Genomic DNA, 17,305 nt, shown 5'->3' with positions numbered 1-17,305 from the left:
CGTCCCTGTGGCCGCCGCCACTGCTCCCCCTCCCTCCCTCCTGGCGCCTCACTCAGACCTCGATCAGGCGGCGACCAATCGTGCGGGCGCTAGGACCCAGCGCCCGCACTATGCGGAAGTGACATCACTTCCGCATATAGAGCGGTTGCGTCCGGCGCCCGCCGGTACTGGTCGGGTCGCCGCTGATCCTGAGGTCTGCAAGGTAAGGGGGGAGCGGGAGCGGCGGCTGGGGGCTCCCTGTCACTTACTGCTCAAACGGGCTCCCTGTCACTCACTTCCTAAAGGTACTCCCTGTCACTCACTTCCTAAAGGGGCTCCCTGTCACTCACTTCCTAAAGGTACTCCCTGTCACTCACTTCCTAAAGGGGCTCCCTGTCACTCACTTCCTAAAGGGGCTCCCTGTCACTCACTTCCTAAAGGGGCTCCCTGTCACTCACTTCCTAAAGGTACTCCCTGTCACTCACTTCCTAAAGGGGCTCCCTGTCACTCACTTCCTAAAGGTACTCCCTGTCACTCACTTCCTAAAGGGGCTCCCTGTCACTCACTTCCTAAAGGGGCTCCCTGTCACTCACTTCCTAAAGGTACTCCCTGTCACTCACTTCCTAAAGGGGCTCCCTGTCACTCACTTCCTAAAGGTACTCCCTGTCACTCACTTCCTAAAGGGGCTCCCTGTCACTCACTTCCTAAAGGGGCTCCCTGTCACTCACTTCCTAAAGGTGCTCCCTGTCACTCATTTCCTAAAGGGGCTCCCTGTCACTCACTTCCTAAAGGGGCTCCCTGTCACTCACTCACTTCCTAAAGGGGCTCCCTGTCACTCACTCACTTCCTAAAGGGGCTCCCTGTCACTCACTCACTTCCTAAAGGGGCTCCCTGTCACTCACTCACTTCCTAAAGGGGCTCCCTGTCACTCACTCACTTCCTAAAGGGGCTCCCTGTCACTCACTCACTTCCTAAAGGGGCTCCCAGTCACTCACTCACTTCCTAAAGGGGCTCCCTGTCACTCACTCACTTCCTAAAGGGGCTCCCTGTCACTCACTTCCTAAAGGGGCTCCCTGTCACTCACTTCCTAAAGGGGCTCCCTGTCACTCACTTCCTAAAGGGGCTCCCTGTCACTCACTGCCTAAAGGGGCTCCCTGTCACTCACTGCCTAAAGGGGCTCCCTGTCACTCACTGCCTAAAGGGGCTCCCTGTCACTCACTGCCTAAAGAGGCTCCCTGTCACTCACTGCCTAAAGGGGCTCCCTGTCACTCACTGCCTAAAGGGGCTCCCTGTCACTCACTGCCTAAAGGGGCTCCCTGTCACTCACTGCCTAAAGGGGCTCCCTGTCACTCACTGCCTAATGGGGGTCCAGGCTGGCTACATGTACTGGGGAAACTGGCTGTTTGTCATTATGTGCATTTACTGGTGAAAAGCTGTCTCTTATTATGTGCATTTACTGGTGAAAAGCAGTCTCTTATTATGTGCATTTACTGGTAAAAAGCAGTCTCTTATTATGTGCATTTACTGAAGAAAAGCTGTCTCTTATGTGCATTTACTGGTGAAAAGCGGTCTCTTATGTGCATTTACTGGTGAAAAGCGGTCTCTTATGTGCATTTACTGGTGAAAAGCGGTCTCTTATTATGTGCATTTACTGGTGAAACGCTGTCTCTTATGTGCATTTAGTGGGGAAATTTTGTCAGTAAAAATAATCTTTTGTCAGTAAATTTTTAGGTATTTGTCAGTAAAAAATAACGTGAAAGGTTGGCAACACTGGCAGGCGGCGCAACGGGAAAGATACAGGCAGCCCACCTCACGCTTGGGCTTGGCGGGGGGAGGAGCCGACGACAGCGAGCGAGAGTACGGTGGCCGCAGGCAGCCATAAATACGCAGTGTGTGACTGCGTCGCACTCGCAGAGCCTCTCAACCTGAGTCAGTCCAGAGACTAGCAGACTGCCAGGCAGTCAAAGCCAGCCAGGAGCAAGCCCATGGAAGAGGGGTAGGAATGGGGTACCACATGCATGCGTAAAGAGGTGGAAGGTGTGGGTGTGATTAGGCAGGACATGGGTGTGGTTATGTGGTTGGGCGCGGTTAATTTAACCACTCCCATAGGCGCCAGAGAAAATCTTGCTGCCAGGTGCCAGGCACCCCAGGCTCACCCCTGTGTGCAGCAGCAGTGTGCGGCGGAGCCCAGCCCCAGAAGGTGGAGTCTTTTTGGCCAGTTGGACTCGGGCTCCTCGCTGCCACTGCTGCTAGTGGGTGCCTTGGCCCTTGCTGCCGCTGCCCGCTAGCACCTCCATGGTCCCCTGCCCGGACCCCCACCGTTCCTGGCCCGGCGCCTTCTTCCAGTTCCACCTGCCATGAGATGGACCTCATGGTAAGTAGGCAGTAAGGCAGGCAGTCTATGTACAGCACTGCCTCTCTCTTTCTGATGTGGCTGCTGGGGGAGGGGGGCGCTCTTTTTGCCCTGGGCTGGTGGTCAGAACCCACCATGGTGATGGTCTAACAGTGTGACTCCCTGGCTGGGGGTAGGGGGGCACTCTTTTTGCCCTGGGCTGGTGGTCAGAGTCTGACCACCAACCAGCCCAGGGCAAAAAGAGTACCCCCCTTCCCCAGCCAGGGAGTCACAGTCAGACCATGGTGGGCTCTGACCACCAGCCCAGGGCAAAAAGAGCACCCCCCCTACCACCCACAGCCAGGGAGTCAAAGTCAGACCATGGTGGTCTGACGGTCAAACCACCATGGTCTGACTGTGACTCCCTGGCTAGGGGGGGAGAGGGTCACACTTTTTTTCCCTGGACAGGTGGTCAGACCACCATACTGTGACTCCCTGGCTAGGGGGCGGAGGGGGTCACTCTTTTTTTTCCCTGGGCAGGTGGTCAGACGCAGAGTAAAAAAATTAAAAATAAAATAAAAATGGTGAGTTGGTTTCAAGAAGCCTTTTGACATGATTTCACTTAGCAGCTTTGATTGGGGGGGGGGGGGGGGCAATTTTTTGACTCTCGAACTGGGTGAAATTTAGCCTAGAAACTGCCCTGCTGCTGAGTTTGATTCTATTGCCTTCTGTTGTGAACTTTTGCCTGTTTCCTGACTACACTTCTGGCTGCTGCCTGGACCGTTCTTTGCTAGCTTTTGAGCACTCCTCCTTGTATCTCCGGTATAGATCATCTGTGTATGACCTTTGGCTTGTTTGACTATGTTATTGAATTACCCTTTGTCTGTCAGTCTTCTGATTCCTGTGTATGACCCTGGACTGTAAAACTACTCTGTATTGCCAGTATCACTGCCTAGTGAGTCACGGTGGTACCACTGTCTATACCACATCAGTTTCTAAATCTTGCGCATTAAGGCCTGGGTGTTACCATGTGCTGGGTAGATACATCAAGTCTCCTGAGGCTGAGTGGAGATGAGCCACCTAGAGGGAAGACTGCGGTCGAGACTAGGGCATAGAGACTGATAATAAGACAGTGGATTTACTATGTCTTACAGTTATTACTGTTAGGCACCTGGAAATGGGCTATGCACAGAGTGCATTTTTTTCCATATCTCTAAATTATTATTATTATTATTTAGTATTTATATAGCACCGACATCTTACACAGTGCTGCACAGAGTATATATGTTATATCGTCTTGTCATTTAACTGTCCCTCAGAGGGGCTCACAACATACTGTATGTATGTCTATGTATGTATTGTGCAGTGTATGTATCGTAGTCTAGGGCTAATTAAGGGGGAAGCCAATTAACTTATCTGTATGTTTTTGGGATGTGGGAGGTAACTGTAGTGCCCGGATGAAACCCAGATACACACTGGGAGAACATATAAACTTCTTGCAGATGTTGACCTGGCTGAGATTCAAACCGGAGACTCAGCATTGCAAGGCGAGAGCACTTACCACTAGGCTACCGTGCTGTCCTCCGTGCTCTAAATAATACAGTAAACAAATGATGCCACTATTTGTGCTTCAAAGGTGCATACAATCTGATTTCTATCATCGTCATAGTCTAAGACAATTTTTAGTGGGACATGATTAACTTATCAGTAAGTTTTGGGGCGTACACTACACCACCATGCTAGGATCTGGAGAGGGGTAACAGAGTTTAGTGCGAGGGAGGTTATGCCAAGTTTGGGGTGGGTAGAGGTGAATAGTATTTTGCACCAGGGGGAATTTAGCAAAGAATTGTCTGTTTTTGCCATAAATTAAGATGCACAGAGATACACAGACACCCTCGGCCAAAGTTTTTAGCCCCCAATATGCCAGCGGAGAATTTATATTGACATCAGAGTAGGGAACATTTTTGCCTGTTTAATAATCACATACACCTTAGGAACTGGTAGGGAGATTATACCATATTTTTGGTTTATTTTCAGTAGTGTGGGTGGGGGAAGAGTTAGGGTTCCTATTTTATTGCTATCTTACTGCAGTCTGTACAGTAATGTCCTCATCAAAAAAGCATCATAGGGACACAGGGACTTGTCAGAGGATCTGGGGGTTTAAGTGATGCCAGTGGGAGAAGTATTATGGGAACCAGGAAGTAAGCTTTTCATACACATGGGTTAGGTAACATGCAAATTGGTGCGTGGTTATGTTTTGATAGATTCAAAGCTCTACAAGCGGACTTTAGTTACATGGGTGACTGTTCATTATTAATTGTATCATTGTCAGGCTGTATCTATATAGTAATGTATCATTCCAAATAGAGGTGGTCGTAAATGTCATAGTTTTCAGGTTGATGAGGTCAGAGTATTAGCTGAAGGGTGTATTGACCAATAGCTAAAACTAAGTCGAGGGAGCTGTAGTGTGTGGATGTATGAAGTGATAAGCTGCACCAGTCAAGTATATCTGAGGAGGTCTTCCCCCAATCATTAGTGTGGAAAATGAATATAAATCTTCCCTGCAATAGCACAGATGTCAATAAAACCACTTTTTATTGGAAAATAATTCCTTTTAAAACCCAACGTCTGTCAGTCTCTTATCCTGTAAGGCACATTCCTCTCAATTATCACTGAATTACTTAAACACTGGTAATGTATTTGTTGTTGGAACCTCAAAAATGCAGGCAGAAAGCATGGCTTTTTTCCCAGATATCTCTATTGCACTACTTATTTCTGGAGGCTCTTATGATGGACAGTGGTGCAGTCTAAAGCAAAACTATAGAGTTTTATTAAGGAGACCACTACTACACCTTACTATGCCTGCTGCTACTGCAAGTAAGCTGTACCATGTTGTCTCACGGCTAGAAAATCAGTTTTCCAACCTTCTGCATGAGCGTTTGGCAATAGTTTCCATAGGGTAAGGTAATACAATAGGTATCATCCAGCGGCAACTCATCACCAAACTGAACCTCTGCTTTAAAAACACAGTGGACACTGCAGACCAGGAACAGTAAATTCGGGCGCCTGAGGCTAGTGGACAAATCGGGCGCCGCCATTCACTCCTATAATAAATATCGTTTAATGGGCGCCTGATAGGAAAAAAGGGCGCCGGAGAAAAATAACGTTTTAAAAGCGGCGCCCGGAGACTTAATGTTTTATTACTGCTTCTCATGATTACACATTATTTAATGATTTATACATTTTTAAATATTATTTTTAAACGAAAAACAGTACAATATTTTTTTTCAAACATTATTTTTAAACGAAAAACAGTACATTTTTTTTTTTTACATTATTTTTAAACGAAAAAACCAACAGGGGGGTCTTAGGTTTAGGCACCAACAGGGGGGTCTTAGGTTTAGGCACCAACAGGGGGGTCTTAGGTTTAGGCACCAACAGGGGGTCTTAGGTTTAGGCACCAAAAGGGGGGTCTTAGGTTTAGGCACCAACAGGGGGGTCTTAGGTTTAGGCACCAACAGGGGGTCTTAGGTTTAGGCACCAACAGGGGGGTCTTAGGTTTAGGCACCAACAGGGGGGTCTTAGGTTTAGGCACTAACAGGGGGGTCTTAGGTTTAGGCACCAACAGGGGGGTCTTAGGTTTAGGCACTAACAGGGGGATCAAGGGGTTAGGGGTAGGTACAGGGAGGGTTACTTAGGCACCAACAGGGGGGGGCTTAGGTTTAGGCATCAACAGGGGGGTCTAGGGGTTAGGGGTAGGTACAGGGAGGGTTACTTAGTAATTTTTTTTTTTAAACGTTATTATACGTTTCAATATTTAAACGAAAGATTAACGTTTTTACAATTACCGATTTAATGCACATTATTTAATGATTTATAACTTTAAAAAACATTAATTTTAAACGAAATACAGTACAATACATTTTTAAACGTTATCCATGCTTATCGTTAAAAACCCGGCGCCCTTTTTTCCCAGCGCCCCTTTTTAACGTACGCCTGCAGACCTGTGAGAGTCATTTAAACAATTTTCCTTTAAACTGTGGAAACACAGCTCACTCTCTACTAATATTTTTTCAAGTATCCTTATGCCCCTACATCTGTAATTGGCTTTCTATTTATACCAGAATTTGTGCAAGTTGCAAATGTCCTGAGGCACTGATTACATTTACTGCACTGGGAGTCTCATCTTTGTTGCACTGCTTGTATGTGATTCCTGTCTCTTCCTGCCTCAGGTAGCTATATAGATGTTTGTGCTACTCTTGTCAGGGTTACAGCAGTCATACATTTCCATCACAGCAAAGTCTGCTCTCAACTTTAACCACTTCACCACTGAGGGGTTTTACCCCCTGACCACCAGAGCAATTTTCACCTTTCAGCGCTCCTTCCATTCATTCGTCTATAACTTTATTATTACTTATCCCAATGAAATGAACTATATCTTGTTTTTTTTGCCACCAATTAGGCTTTCTTTAGGTGGGACATTATGCCAAGAATTATTTTATTCTAAATGTGTTTTAATGGGGAAATAGGAAAAAATGTGGGAAAAAATTATTATTTTTCAGTTTTCGGCCATTATAGTTTTTAAATAAAGCATGCTACTGTAATTAAAACCCATGAAATGTATTAACCCATTTGTCCCGGTTATAAAACCATTTAAATTATGTCCCTATCACAATGTTTGGCGACAATATTTTATTTGGAAATAAAGGTGCATTTTTTTCAGTTTTGCATCCATCCCTAATTACAAGCCCGCAGTTTATAAAGTAACAGTGTTATACCCTCTTGACATAAATATTTAAAAAGTTCAGTCCCTAAGGTAACTATTTATGTTTTTTTTTATTGTATTTTTTTTTTTATTACAAAAAAAAAATAAAAATTGGGGAGTGTGGGAGGTAATGAGTTAATTTATTGTGTAAATGTAATGTTTGTATATGTAAAATGCTTTTAGGGTGTAGTTTACTATTTGGCCACAAGATGGCCACAGAGTGTTTGTTTACATGCGACCTGTAAGCGACGCTTACAGGAAGCAGTAGGAGGCTGGGAGACTCACAATGATCTCGCTGTTTCTGAAAGAAGCAGCAGATCATTGCGGGGGCTAGATCAACGAACGGTAATGGATTTTCCCGTTCATTGATCTCCGGGCGAGCGGGCGGCAGCGTGCACGAACGGCGGGTGCGCGTGCACGAGCGGCGGGAGCGCGGACAGCGGCGGAAGGTACAGATTTCTCCGTCCCTGGTTTTTTAGGAGGGAAAAAAGGGGCTGAGAAATTCGTACCGCTGGGGGTAAAGTGGTTAAATTAAAGTGTTTGTGTACTTATACTTAAGGCACCTTTCACACTTATGTGCTGCTTCGCCCTGCGCTACTCTTCCTTTCCTCATCCCTGCTGCACGGGCCATGCTAGTAGACTTGCACACTTTATGCGATGCAATGTGGTGCGTCAGAAGTATCAAAGTCGCCGCATTCCTGACGCAAAGTCTGCAGCACCTTACCGCATGAACCGCGCTTACCGTACTGATTATGCAGTAATGCAAATCAATGGGCAACGCAGTAAGTGAGCACAACTGGTGGCACGGTGAGACGCTTACTGTCTGTGATGGTAGTCAAGATCCATTATTTTGAAAACAAAGCTAGAGTGTGTGTGTGTGTGTGTGTGTGTGTGTGTGTGTGTGTGTGTGTGTGTGTGTGTGTGTGTGTGTGTGTGTGTGTGTGTGTGTGTGTGTGTGTGTGTGTGTGTGTGTGTGTGTGTGTGTGTGTGTGTGTGTGTGTGTGTGTGTGTGTGTGTGTGTGTGTGTGTGTGTGTCGCATTTCAGGTTAACTAGGATGCACATTTAAAAATATATACTTATTCATGATTAATAATTAATTAATTATTCAAGAAATTAAAACATGTATTTAAAAAATAGTAAGGCAAACTTAATGCCATAACATTAAAAATGTAAACGTGTGGCCAGACACTTGATTATATCAAATGGCCAGATCATCTAAAAAAAAAAAGCAAGCAGCCTCTCTTACCTAACCTCATTGCAGCGATCTGCCTGCAGCCCAAGCCTCCATTTACCGCACTAACTACTCTCAGCCCCGTGATGCTGAATAACCGGGTCTCGACTTTATGAAGTCATCAAGCCGGAACACGGATATTCGGCATGACGGGGCTGACTACAGAGCAGGGAACGGAGGCTCAGGCTACAGGATGGTCGCAGGAATGAGGTAAGGTGAAAAAGGCTGCTTACTGATGTTTTTTTTTTACGATTTGTGCACGGAGGTGCCTGCCTGATTGGGGGGGAGATAGACATCTGGCTATTGATTATGGGAGGGAATGATATTTACAGGGAGGTGTGGGTAACATCTGAGGGACTGTGGGACATCTGGGTAACTGGGGGGAGGGGGATTTAATTATGTGGCACATCTAGGCACCTGGGGGATAACCTAATACTGGGGGCATATCTAGCTATAATGGGGGGTACGGTGCTAATCCTGGGGGCACATCTGGCTATATTGAGGGAACGCTGATCCCAGGGACACATCTGGCTATAAAGAGGGGCGCTATTCCTGGGAACGCATCTGTCTATCTATGCTGGGGGGTGGTGAACACTAGGGACACATCTGGCTATACTGGGGGGCTGATATTGGGGACACACCTGGCTATACTGGGGGGGGGGGGCTAATACTGGGGACACAGCTGGCTATCTGTACTGGGGATATGTAAAACTGCTGGTGGCATGGTTTTTATACCAGTAGCACTTTTTTTATTTTAAACAGGAATTGATAAAAAAACGGAGAAATAATGCATTTGTTTAATTTTTTTCCCGCTTTTTCCCATTAAAATGCATAGAAAAGAAAATTTTTCTTGGGAACAAATACCCCCCAATGAAAGCCTAGTTTCTCTTTTAAAAAAAGGATATATAGATCATTTAATTGTTGTGAGTAGGGATGAAGTTATTGTTGATTAAATAGGGACATAGCTGAAGCGTCAAAACTGCTCTGGTCTATAAGGAGGAAACAAAGTCTGGATGTGAAGTAGTTAATACTTTTTAGTATTAGCACTTTACTTATTATATTGAGAATTAATTAAAGGGACTCCGAGCAGTGCAGAAACTATGGAAAGATGCATATCATTTTAAAGCTCTCTTTCTCCTCTTTCCAATGATATATAAACCACCACCCTACGTCTTTTAGTTTTCGCTATTTTCGCGATTGAAATTGCCGCGACCGTGATTTGTATCACGAAAATAGAGAAAACTAAAAGGTGCAGGGCAACGATTTAGGTGTCGTCAGAAAGAGGAGAAAGAGAGCTTTAAAATGATATCCATCAAGCCATAGTTATATTGTATTACACAGGACGACACTTTCCCCAGTGTCAGCAGCTCCATTCTGCTGAATGCAGCTGCTGACTTTGACAAAAAGTCGCCCTGTGTAATACAATATAACTATGGCTTGATGGATATCATTTTAAAGCTCTCTTTCTCCTCTTTCTGATGACACCTAAATCGTTGCCCTACGCCTTTTAGTTTTCTCTATTTTCGCGATCGAAATCGCGGCCGCGGCAATTTCAATCGCGAAAATAGCGAAAACTAAAAGGCGTAGGGTGGCGGTTTATATATCATTGGAAAGAGGAGAAAGAGAGCTTTAAAATGATGTGCATCTTTCCATAGTTTCTGCACTGCTCGGAGTCCCTTTAAGTCCAGAAACACGACTCAACCTTGCATTTACAAGGCTTCAAAGTACTGAACAATAAAGTATTAAGAGACCAAAGGTATATAAGTTCAAATGCACAAAAGATCAAATTCCTTGAAGGACTGAGGCTAATTAGCAACTTTCTGAACTTATTTCATTATTTTTCATAAATGTGATACATTCAGGTCCCTTACTTACCAAGTTATTATAATACACACACAAATATCCCAAGTGAATTATCTAATACAAAGCATTCAGTATATGGTATTTTGTCTTGGATAAACCAATATTGGTTTTGGTTCTGCATTAAAATGCAGCTCTGACAGAATAGAGTATATTTATATTTGGACAATAGTTTTGTTTTATGTTGACTATGAATTGTTAAATCAATCAAATTCACACCAAAAAAAATCAAATTCACAAAAAAAAGTAAACATGATTTGCTAACTGATTCGTACGTCTGATTCTCTGAAGAAAAAATACCCTCAGATATCCAGTTCCATGCAGTGATATTATCTTTACCAAACTATGGTGTAGTTAGTAACAAATCCTTCCATTAGGTTCTGATCCAGAAGGTCATAAGGATATGGTTGCTTCACTGTTACAGCCTGCAAACCACATGGATTATTTACTGTGCGCCAATAGGGCTATTTATAAATGAAAACCACACATGATCATTAGGAAAAATACTACTTTTAAAGCGTGCCTATGACCACTCTACTTGTTTTTTTGGGGCAAATAAGCAGTTTGCTTGGAGGTAAATAATGTGAAAGCTATGATGAATAAAACAGCATACTAAACTTATAAAATAGATTCCAGATGTGGTAAAAAGGTGGGTTCATGCTTCCATGCATTTGAGAATATAAACGTCACACGGCAGGTATTTTACATTTACACACTTACTAGTTGGCACTTCTGTATTCACTGACAAATAAAGCAGTTGAAGCAGTGCCAGATTCTCCTCCTTGTTGAAGGACAGAGACTTGGCATGGATAGAAGGGACTTAGCGGGGCTTCTCTAACAGGAAGGCCAGGGCGTTTTGGTAAGTCACCAATGCTTTGTCGGGCCCTTATGGTTTGAAGACTGCACTATTGAGGTGCTTGCATAGTATGCAGTTGTACAAGCAGCTTAGGATGTTGCAATCCTCTGCAGGGTTGGTGTAAGCAGATTGATCAAATGTAATTTTTTTTTTTTTGTGCTAAAAGAGAAATTTGCAGCTTCTGCAAATAGATGCTTAAAGGAAACCAGAGACGATATGAAATAAAAGTTTTATACATGCCTGGGGCTTCCTCCAGACCCATGCGCACGGATTGCTCCCATGCCACCATCCTCATCATCCACTGCTGGATGAGTGGGCATCTTAACATTGATAAATCTCTTCCCTTCACATCCCGGACCATGCCACTCCCCCCTCACTACCATATCACAGCATGGGCTTTGTACCAATACAGAAGCCATTTAGAGGTTACATGGGGAGGGATTGTTGAATTCATAGTTGAATTCTCATCCAGCTGTGGGGGGGGGGCAGTAAAGATGGCCCAAATCTCCGATTTTCGGTTCGCGAACCTGCTGCGAAAGTTCGGTTTGTGCGAACTTTTGCAAACAGGAACAGACTTCAATGGGGAGGCGAACTTTGAAAACTAGAAAAATGTATGCTGGCCACAAAAGTGATGGAAAAGATGTTTCAAGGGGTCTAACACCTGGAGAGGGGCATGGCAGAGTGGGATACACGCCAAAAGTCCCGGGGAAAAACTGGATTGGACGCAAAGCAGTGTTTTAAGGGCAGAAATCACATTGAATGCAAAATTGCAGGCCTAAAGTACTTTAAAACATCTTGCATGTGTATACATCAATCAGGGAGTGTAATTAGAGTACTGCTTCACACTGACACACCAAACTCACTGTGTAACGCACCGCAAACAACTGTTTGTGTAGTGACGGCCATGCTGGACTGGTGCGCAACATGGCCAGAGTGCAGGCCGTGGCAGTTTTCAAGCCCATATGGTCGCCGGGCTGTGGTAGCTCAATGATAGAACAACAGTGACTGTCCAGCTGATCAAATTTGGTCTGTCCACAATGAAGCAACGACCTTATTATCTTTGGTGTGCCACCCCCCGAGACACTCATATAGCCGGCGGTGTGATACGCAAGCCCCCCCTCATCGTGATACACGAGCCCCTTCACCGCGGCAAGGTAATGATCACAAAGGGGAATTGGCACATGTACATGCCTTTTGTTTTGTTGTTGCAGCTGCAGTGCAGCCAGAAAAATTAGGCAGGCATGTACACGCTCCAGAAAAATTAGTATAGCGGCTGCTGCTAGCAGCGGCCTTAAAAATTCAGGGATCCGCCTGGAGTCCTGGACCCTGTTGGTGGTGGTGGAGAAGGCAAGCGGCCTGCGGGCAGAGATGCTGTGTGGGGAGCGACTTGGTCTTGGGGCAGCCAGTCACACGGCGTGCAGGCAGAGATGCTGTGTGTGGGGACTGACTTAGTCTTCGGGCGGGCAGTAGCCCTCCGGGATCCATGCCTCATTCGTTTTGATAAAGGTGAGGAACTGAACACTTTTGTGACTTAGGCGACTTCTCTTCTCAGTGACAATGCATCCAACTGCGCTGAATGTCCTTTCTGACAGGACTCTTGAGGCAGGGCAAGACAGAAGTTGGATGGCAAATTGGGACAGCTCTGGCCACAAGTCAAGCCTGCGCACCAAGTAGTCCAAGGGTTCATCGCTGCTCACAGTGTCTAAATCCACACTTAAAGCGGACCCAAACCAAACATTTTTTTTATTAAAAATATTTAGTTGCACCACTCTGACACATACAAAGATAAATAAACACTCCTTCAAGCCTATGAACATTTCAGTGCATGCTTTTCACCCTTCTCTTTTCATTACTAGGGTTATACTGGGGGCAGCCATTAGCAATTCCTCCATTGCCGGATACCACCTACTCCATCAGTTTGCCGGATTTTGTCTCGGCAATTTGAAAGGAAGGGAGGGGTTCCTCCAATGAATGTAAAATATTTTATATTTGTCATCATGCAGGTGAAAAAAGGCTGCTATTTATTATTATAATTTAGAAAATAGATTTTATTTCTGAAATCTTGTATTTTTAATTTGGGTCCACTTTAAGGCCAGGTGGCCAGCTACCTGCCGGTCCAGGCATTGGTGGACGGTGGATCCGGAAGCGCTAAGGCGAGGCATTGGACTAAAGAATGTCCACATGTTCGACATCACCATGAGATCGCTGGAGCGTCCTGTCCTTGTCTGCGTGGACATGGGAGGAGGATTACTGGCAGTGGTACCTTTATTGAATTGTGCAGTGACATCACCCTTAAACGCATTGTAAAATATAGTTGCCAGCTTGTTCTGCATGTGCTGCATCCTTTCTGCCTTCTGGTGAGTTGGTAACATGTCCGGCACTTTGTGCCGATACCGAGGGTCTAGTAGCGTGGCCACCCAGTACAGCTCATTCCCCTTGAGTTTTTTTATACGGGGGTCCCTCAACAGGCTGGACAGCATGATAGACGACATCTGCACAAAGTTGGATGCAGACGTACTATCCATCTCCTCTTGCTCTTCCTCAGTGAGGACAGTGGGACACACACACAAAAAAAAATAGATCACAAGAACAAGATTAGCTCTCAAAAGAGCTGTTGTGGGGTGCTATTTTAGCAATAAGAATCAGCAAGGAGCAAGCTAACAAGCCTACAAGAGCCTAACTAATCTTTCCCTATGAGAGTCTGCAGCAGCAGCAGCTGTCCCTTCTCTATTTACTGCAGGCACACGAGTGAGTAAAATGGCCGGCGATGCCTGCCTTTTATTAAGGTGGCTCCAGGAGGGAGTGTAGCCTGATTGGCTACAATGTGCCTGCTGACTGTGATGTAGAGGGTCAAAGTTGACCCTAATGATGCATCACGGGGGCAAACCGAACTTCCGCAAAAGTTTGCGGTTCTCCGCGATTGCGAACCCCCAGACGTTCGCCGGGCACCGTTCGCCGGTGAACCGTTTGGGCCATCTCTAGGGCTCAGTAGACTATTGACGTATGCTGGCCATAAACATAATAATCTCAGTGTTGTTTTAAGTCAATCTAACAAACAGGTATATAATATAAGAGCTCTCTTCTAAATAATATGTTCCACTCACAGCATATTATATCTGTATCGGCCTAGTACTCATTAACATTATAAGCCACATAGTATGAAGATAAAAGAGATTGGCGCAGGGCTTCAGTCTTTTTAATTGTATTTAACCTGTTTCAGCCTCATGTTGCAGGGTATAACCTATGTAGCATAAGCGTGAAACGGATTCAATGTAATTCACATTTCATAAGCCGTTCCCTTATAATACTGCAAGGATATACTAAAAGTGCGCAAAGATTTCTCCACCAGACTGGAGCACACATAACCATACCTCCTAACTTTTTGAGATGAGAAAGAGGGACATTTAAGACATGCCCCTGCCACACCCCTGATCATGCCCCCAACACACCCCTAGTCATGAATACCATAAAGATGTCATAAGAAAAATGTGTTGTTTTATAACTCAAATGACACTAGTCCTTTCTATCCTGCTTCATTTATTAACATTTGAAAATTAGAAATACCGTATATTCCGACGTATAAGACGACTGGGCGTATAAGACGACCCCGCCAACTTTTCCGGGTAAAATATAGCATTTGCACACCAAATTAAAATAAAATTAAAATAATAATAATTATATACTGGTGCTATTTATGAACAGATACTGGTGCTGTGCTGTATGTGATACCCAGTTTATACAGTATATCAGTGGTCCTCAAACTAAGTCCCGCGGGCCGAGTGTGGCCCCCTGAGGCTTTTTCCCCGGCCCCCCACTCACAAAATGTATTACTTAAAGATGTGGTCCAGTTGTCTTTCACTGCATCTTTAAATACTGGTGTCTCACGTATAGAATAGCAGTGCTAGTACCATCAATCCACAGGGAAGTCAGCAAGCAGTCATTCACTGGCTTCCAATCCAATTCCGCATCAGGTGACACTGCTGTCCAATCCAGTTGCTCCTAGAGTATGCTTCACTGCTGGCAAAAAGAGGATTTTTACTATCTGCACATGCTGTATTGGGGGCATAAAATCTGTTTTGGTTAAATGGGAGACAAAAGGGCTGCACGTGTAAACAGGTAATAGTTTACACTATCTAGGTTCAATGTAATGTTTTCTACATCATATTATGTATACTCCGGCCCCCCATTAGTTTGAAGTATGTTGTCCCGGCCCTTGACCGAAAAAGTTTGGGGACTCCTGCAGTATATAGTCAATTGACTGGTTGGATTGGTCAACCCTCCCTCTTCCTAAGCGGATTGGCAGCTCTCCCTGTCTCTCTGTTTAGCGGAGCGGCATGGAAGAATAGATCGAGCTGTGCCAATACCACGCCTCTTTCACCCTTCTGGCCCACCCTTGTATCCTATTTACTTCCTTCTCTGCTTCTCAGATCTCGCACATGTGCACCTGCGCTGCTTCACTACAGTCTTCAGCAGCGACATCTGAGAGACGGTAACAGGATAGGGCGTATCACCCGGCATCAATGACACCCGGAGTATAAGACGACCCCCAACTTTTCAGAAGATTTTCAAGGGTTAAAAAGTAGTCTTATACGCAGGAATATACAGTATATCAATTTAAAGCATGGGAATAAAGTTTAAAGTCAATCAAACACATTTTTCAGTAGAGAAATACAAATATTTACATAGACAGAGGGACAAAGTCCTGAAAGAGGGACTAGGAGGAAAGAGGGACAGGGCTCCCAAAGAGGGACAGTCCCACCAAACCTGGGAAAGTTGGGAGCTATGGCATAGCAAAGATGTGACATGATTATCTCCTGAAATCTCATGAAATAGGTTGGTATAGATAATCTAGATGTTCTGTAGGTTTTGGATCCTAATATTATAATGATTTACATTATATAGTGATAATTATGTACTTTTATAGCAAATTCATGACACTTTACAGAGTATATTGTCATGTCACTAACTGTCCCTCAAAGCAGCCCACAATCTAATGCCTTTACATAGTCAATGTCTTATGTCCCTATCATAGTCTGAAGCCAATTTAGGAGTAATCACAAGTACGTTTTTGGGATGTGGAAGAAAGGCTACATTTCCAAAGGAAACCCATTCAAACATGAGTACATACCAATGTTGCCAACTTATCCCTTTAATTACTGACTAAGTCTTGTGGCTAGTTAGATGCAGTTTAGGCACTGGTTATGTGTAAGTAGCCCCAGAACCTGCATAACTTAGGTGTGTCAGAATTTAAAGGGATGATTTGACAACCCTGGTACATACGTATATCATTTTAGCATTATATCACATATGTCAATGTGTCCCTTCCAGTAAATCATGTAGTTGGCTGCAAACGTACATGGTGTGATACATGCAGGACCAAACGATAATAACCAGTGTGGCTGATTACTCAACAACTAAGAAAATCATAATTTATTGGTTGTTTATGATCAATCTGCTGAAGAATTCACTTCTGATCAACAGACAAACAATAATGGTTTGCGTGTGCCAGGCTTAATTTAGTTATGAAGAGAGCCTTGTAAATCATTGTTAAAAAGTGGAGAGAGTTCAGAACCCTCCCCGTTTCAGTTTAACTGAGTTGGCTGAGTTTTTGTGAAATCAAGAAACGGAGCAACACAAAATGGTATTTGGATCTGTATATTTTATCCCAAATATGCACTACCTGTATTAGGTGGGCAGAAGTGTTGTGGGGATGGGGTTGAGAGACAGATGTAGAATATAAACAGCAAAATTATACATATACTTCTAAGTAAAGATGTCACACTTACAATGATGTGGCAATATGTGTTCAGCATTGCCTCTTGTCACTCTGAAACTACATTAGAAAACCATGGATGTCATTCATCTTCAGTTTTAAATACAATGTGGTGAAACACCCCTTAACTGGTTAAGCCAACAGTGATTTTGTGTGGAGATGTACCTTCTTTTTGTCTTTTTTTTTCCTGGTGACTTTAAACATATCCTCTATATTGTAAGCCTTCAGGAAGGGCCCTCCTCCTTATGTCTCCTACCTGCTCATGCACCTTCTTTACCGTACACCCATCCTATGGATCTGAGGGAACTCAACTTGCCTAATCTCCATGCTCCCATCCAGTGACTAAGCATTGCCTTCTACTCATACTGTGCTGCGTGGTCTGGTTTGCATGTATTCCTGTATCGTCTCATTGCTGTATGTCACCCCTAAATATTGTCTGTAACTTTAACTAATGTGCAGCACTGCGTAATACGGTGGCACTTTCTAAATACAATAAATAAATAAATAT

At 44.3% G+C, this 17,305-nt stretch overlaps 1 protein-coding gene across 6 annotated transcripts in view; it reads right to left on the bottom strand.

Moving 5' to 3' along the window:
• Positions 1-17,305, bottom strand: part of MAPK10 (mitogen-activated protein kinase 10) — a 385,550-nt gene that overhangs the window by 355,482 nt on the left and 12,763 nt on the right. Inside the window, exon 1 of one of the 6 annotated variants that reach the window (XM_068233490.1) lies at positions 14,933-14,980. The exons of the other annotated variants lie outside the window; for them this stretch is intronic. The gene's annotated coding sequence lies outside the window, so the exon portion shown is untranslated. Of the gene's footprint in view, positions 1-14,932; positions 14,981-17,305 lie in introns of those variants that run through there. 6 annotated transcript variants of the gene reach the window in all.

The sequence above is a fragment of the Hyperolius riggenbachi genome, chromosome 1 (genome assembly GCF_040937935.1).
Source record: "Hyperolius riggenbachi isolate aHypRig1 chromosome 1, aHypRig1.pri, whole genome shotgun sequence".
Taxonomy (NCBI): Eukaryota; Metazoa; Chordata; class Amphibia; order Anura; family Hyperoliidae; genus Hyperolius; species Hyperolius riggenbachi.
The sequence above is the reverse complement of the archived record's forward strand: the minus strand, read 5'-3'. Positions and strand labels throughout refer to the sequence as shown.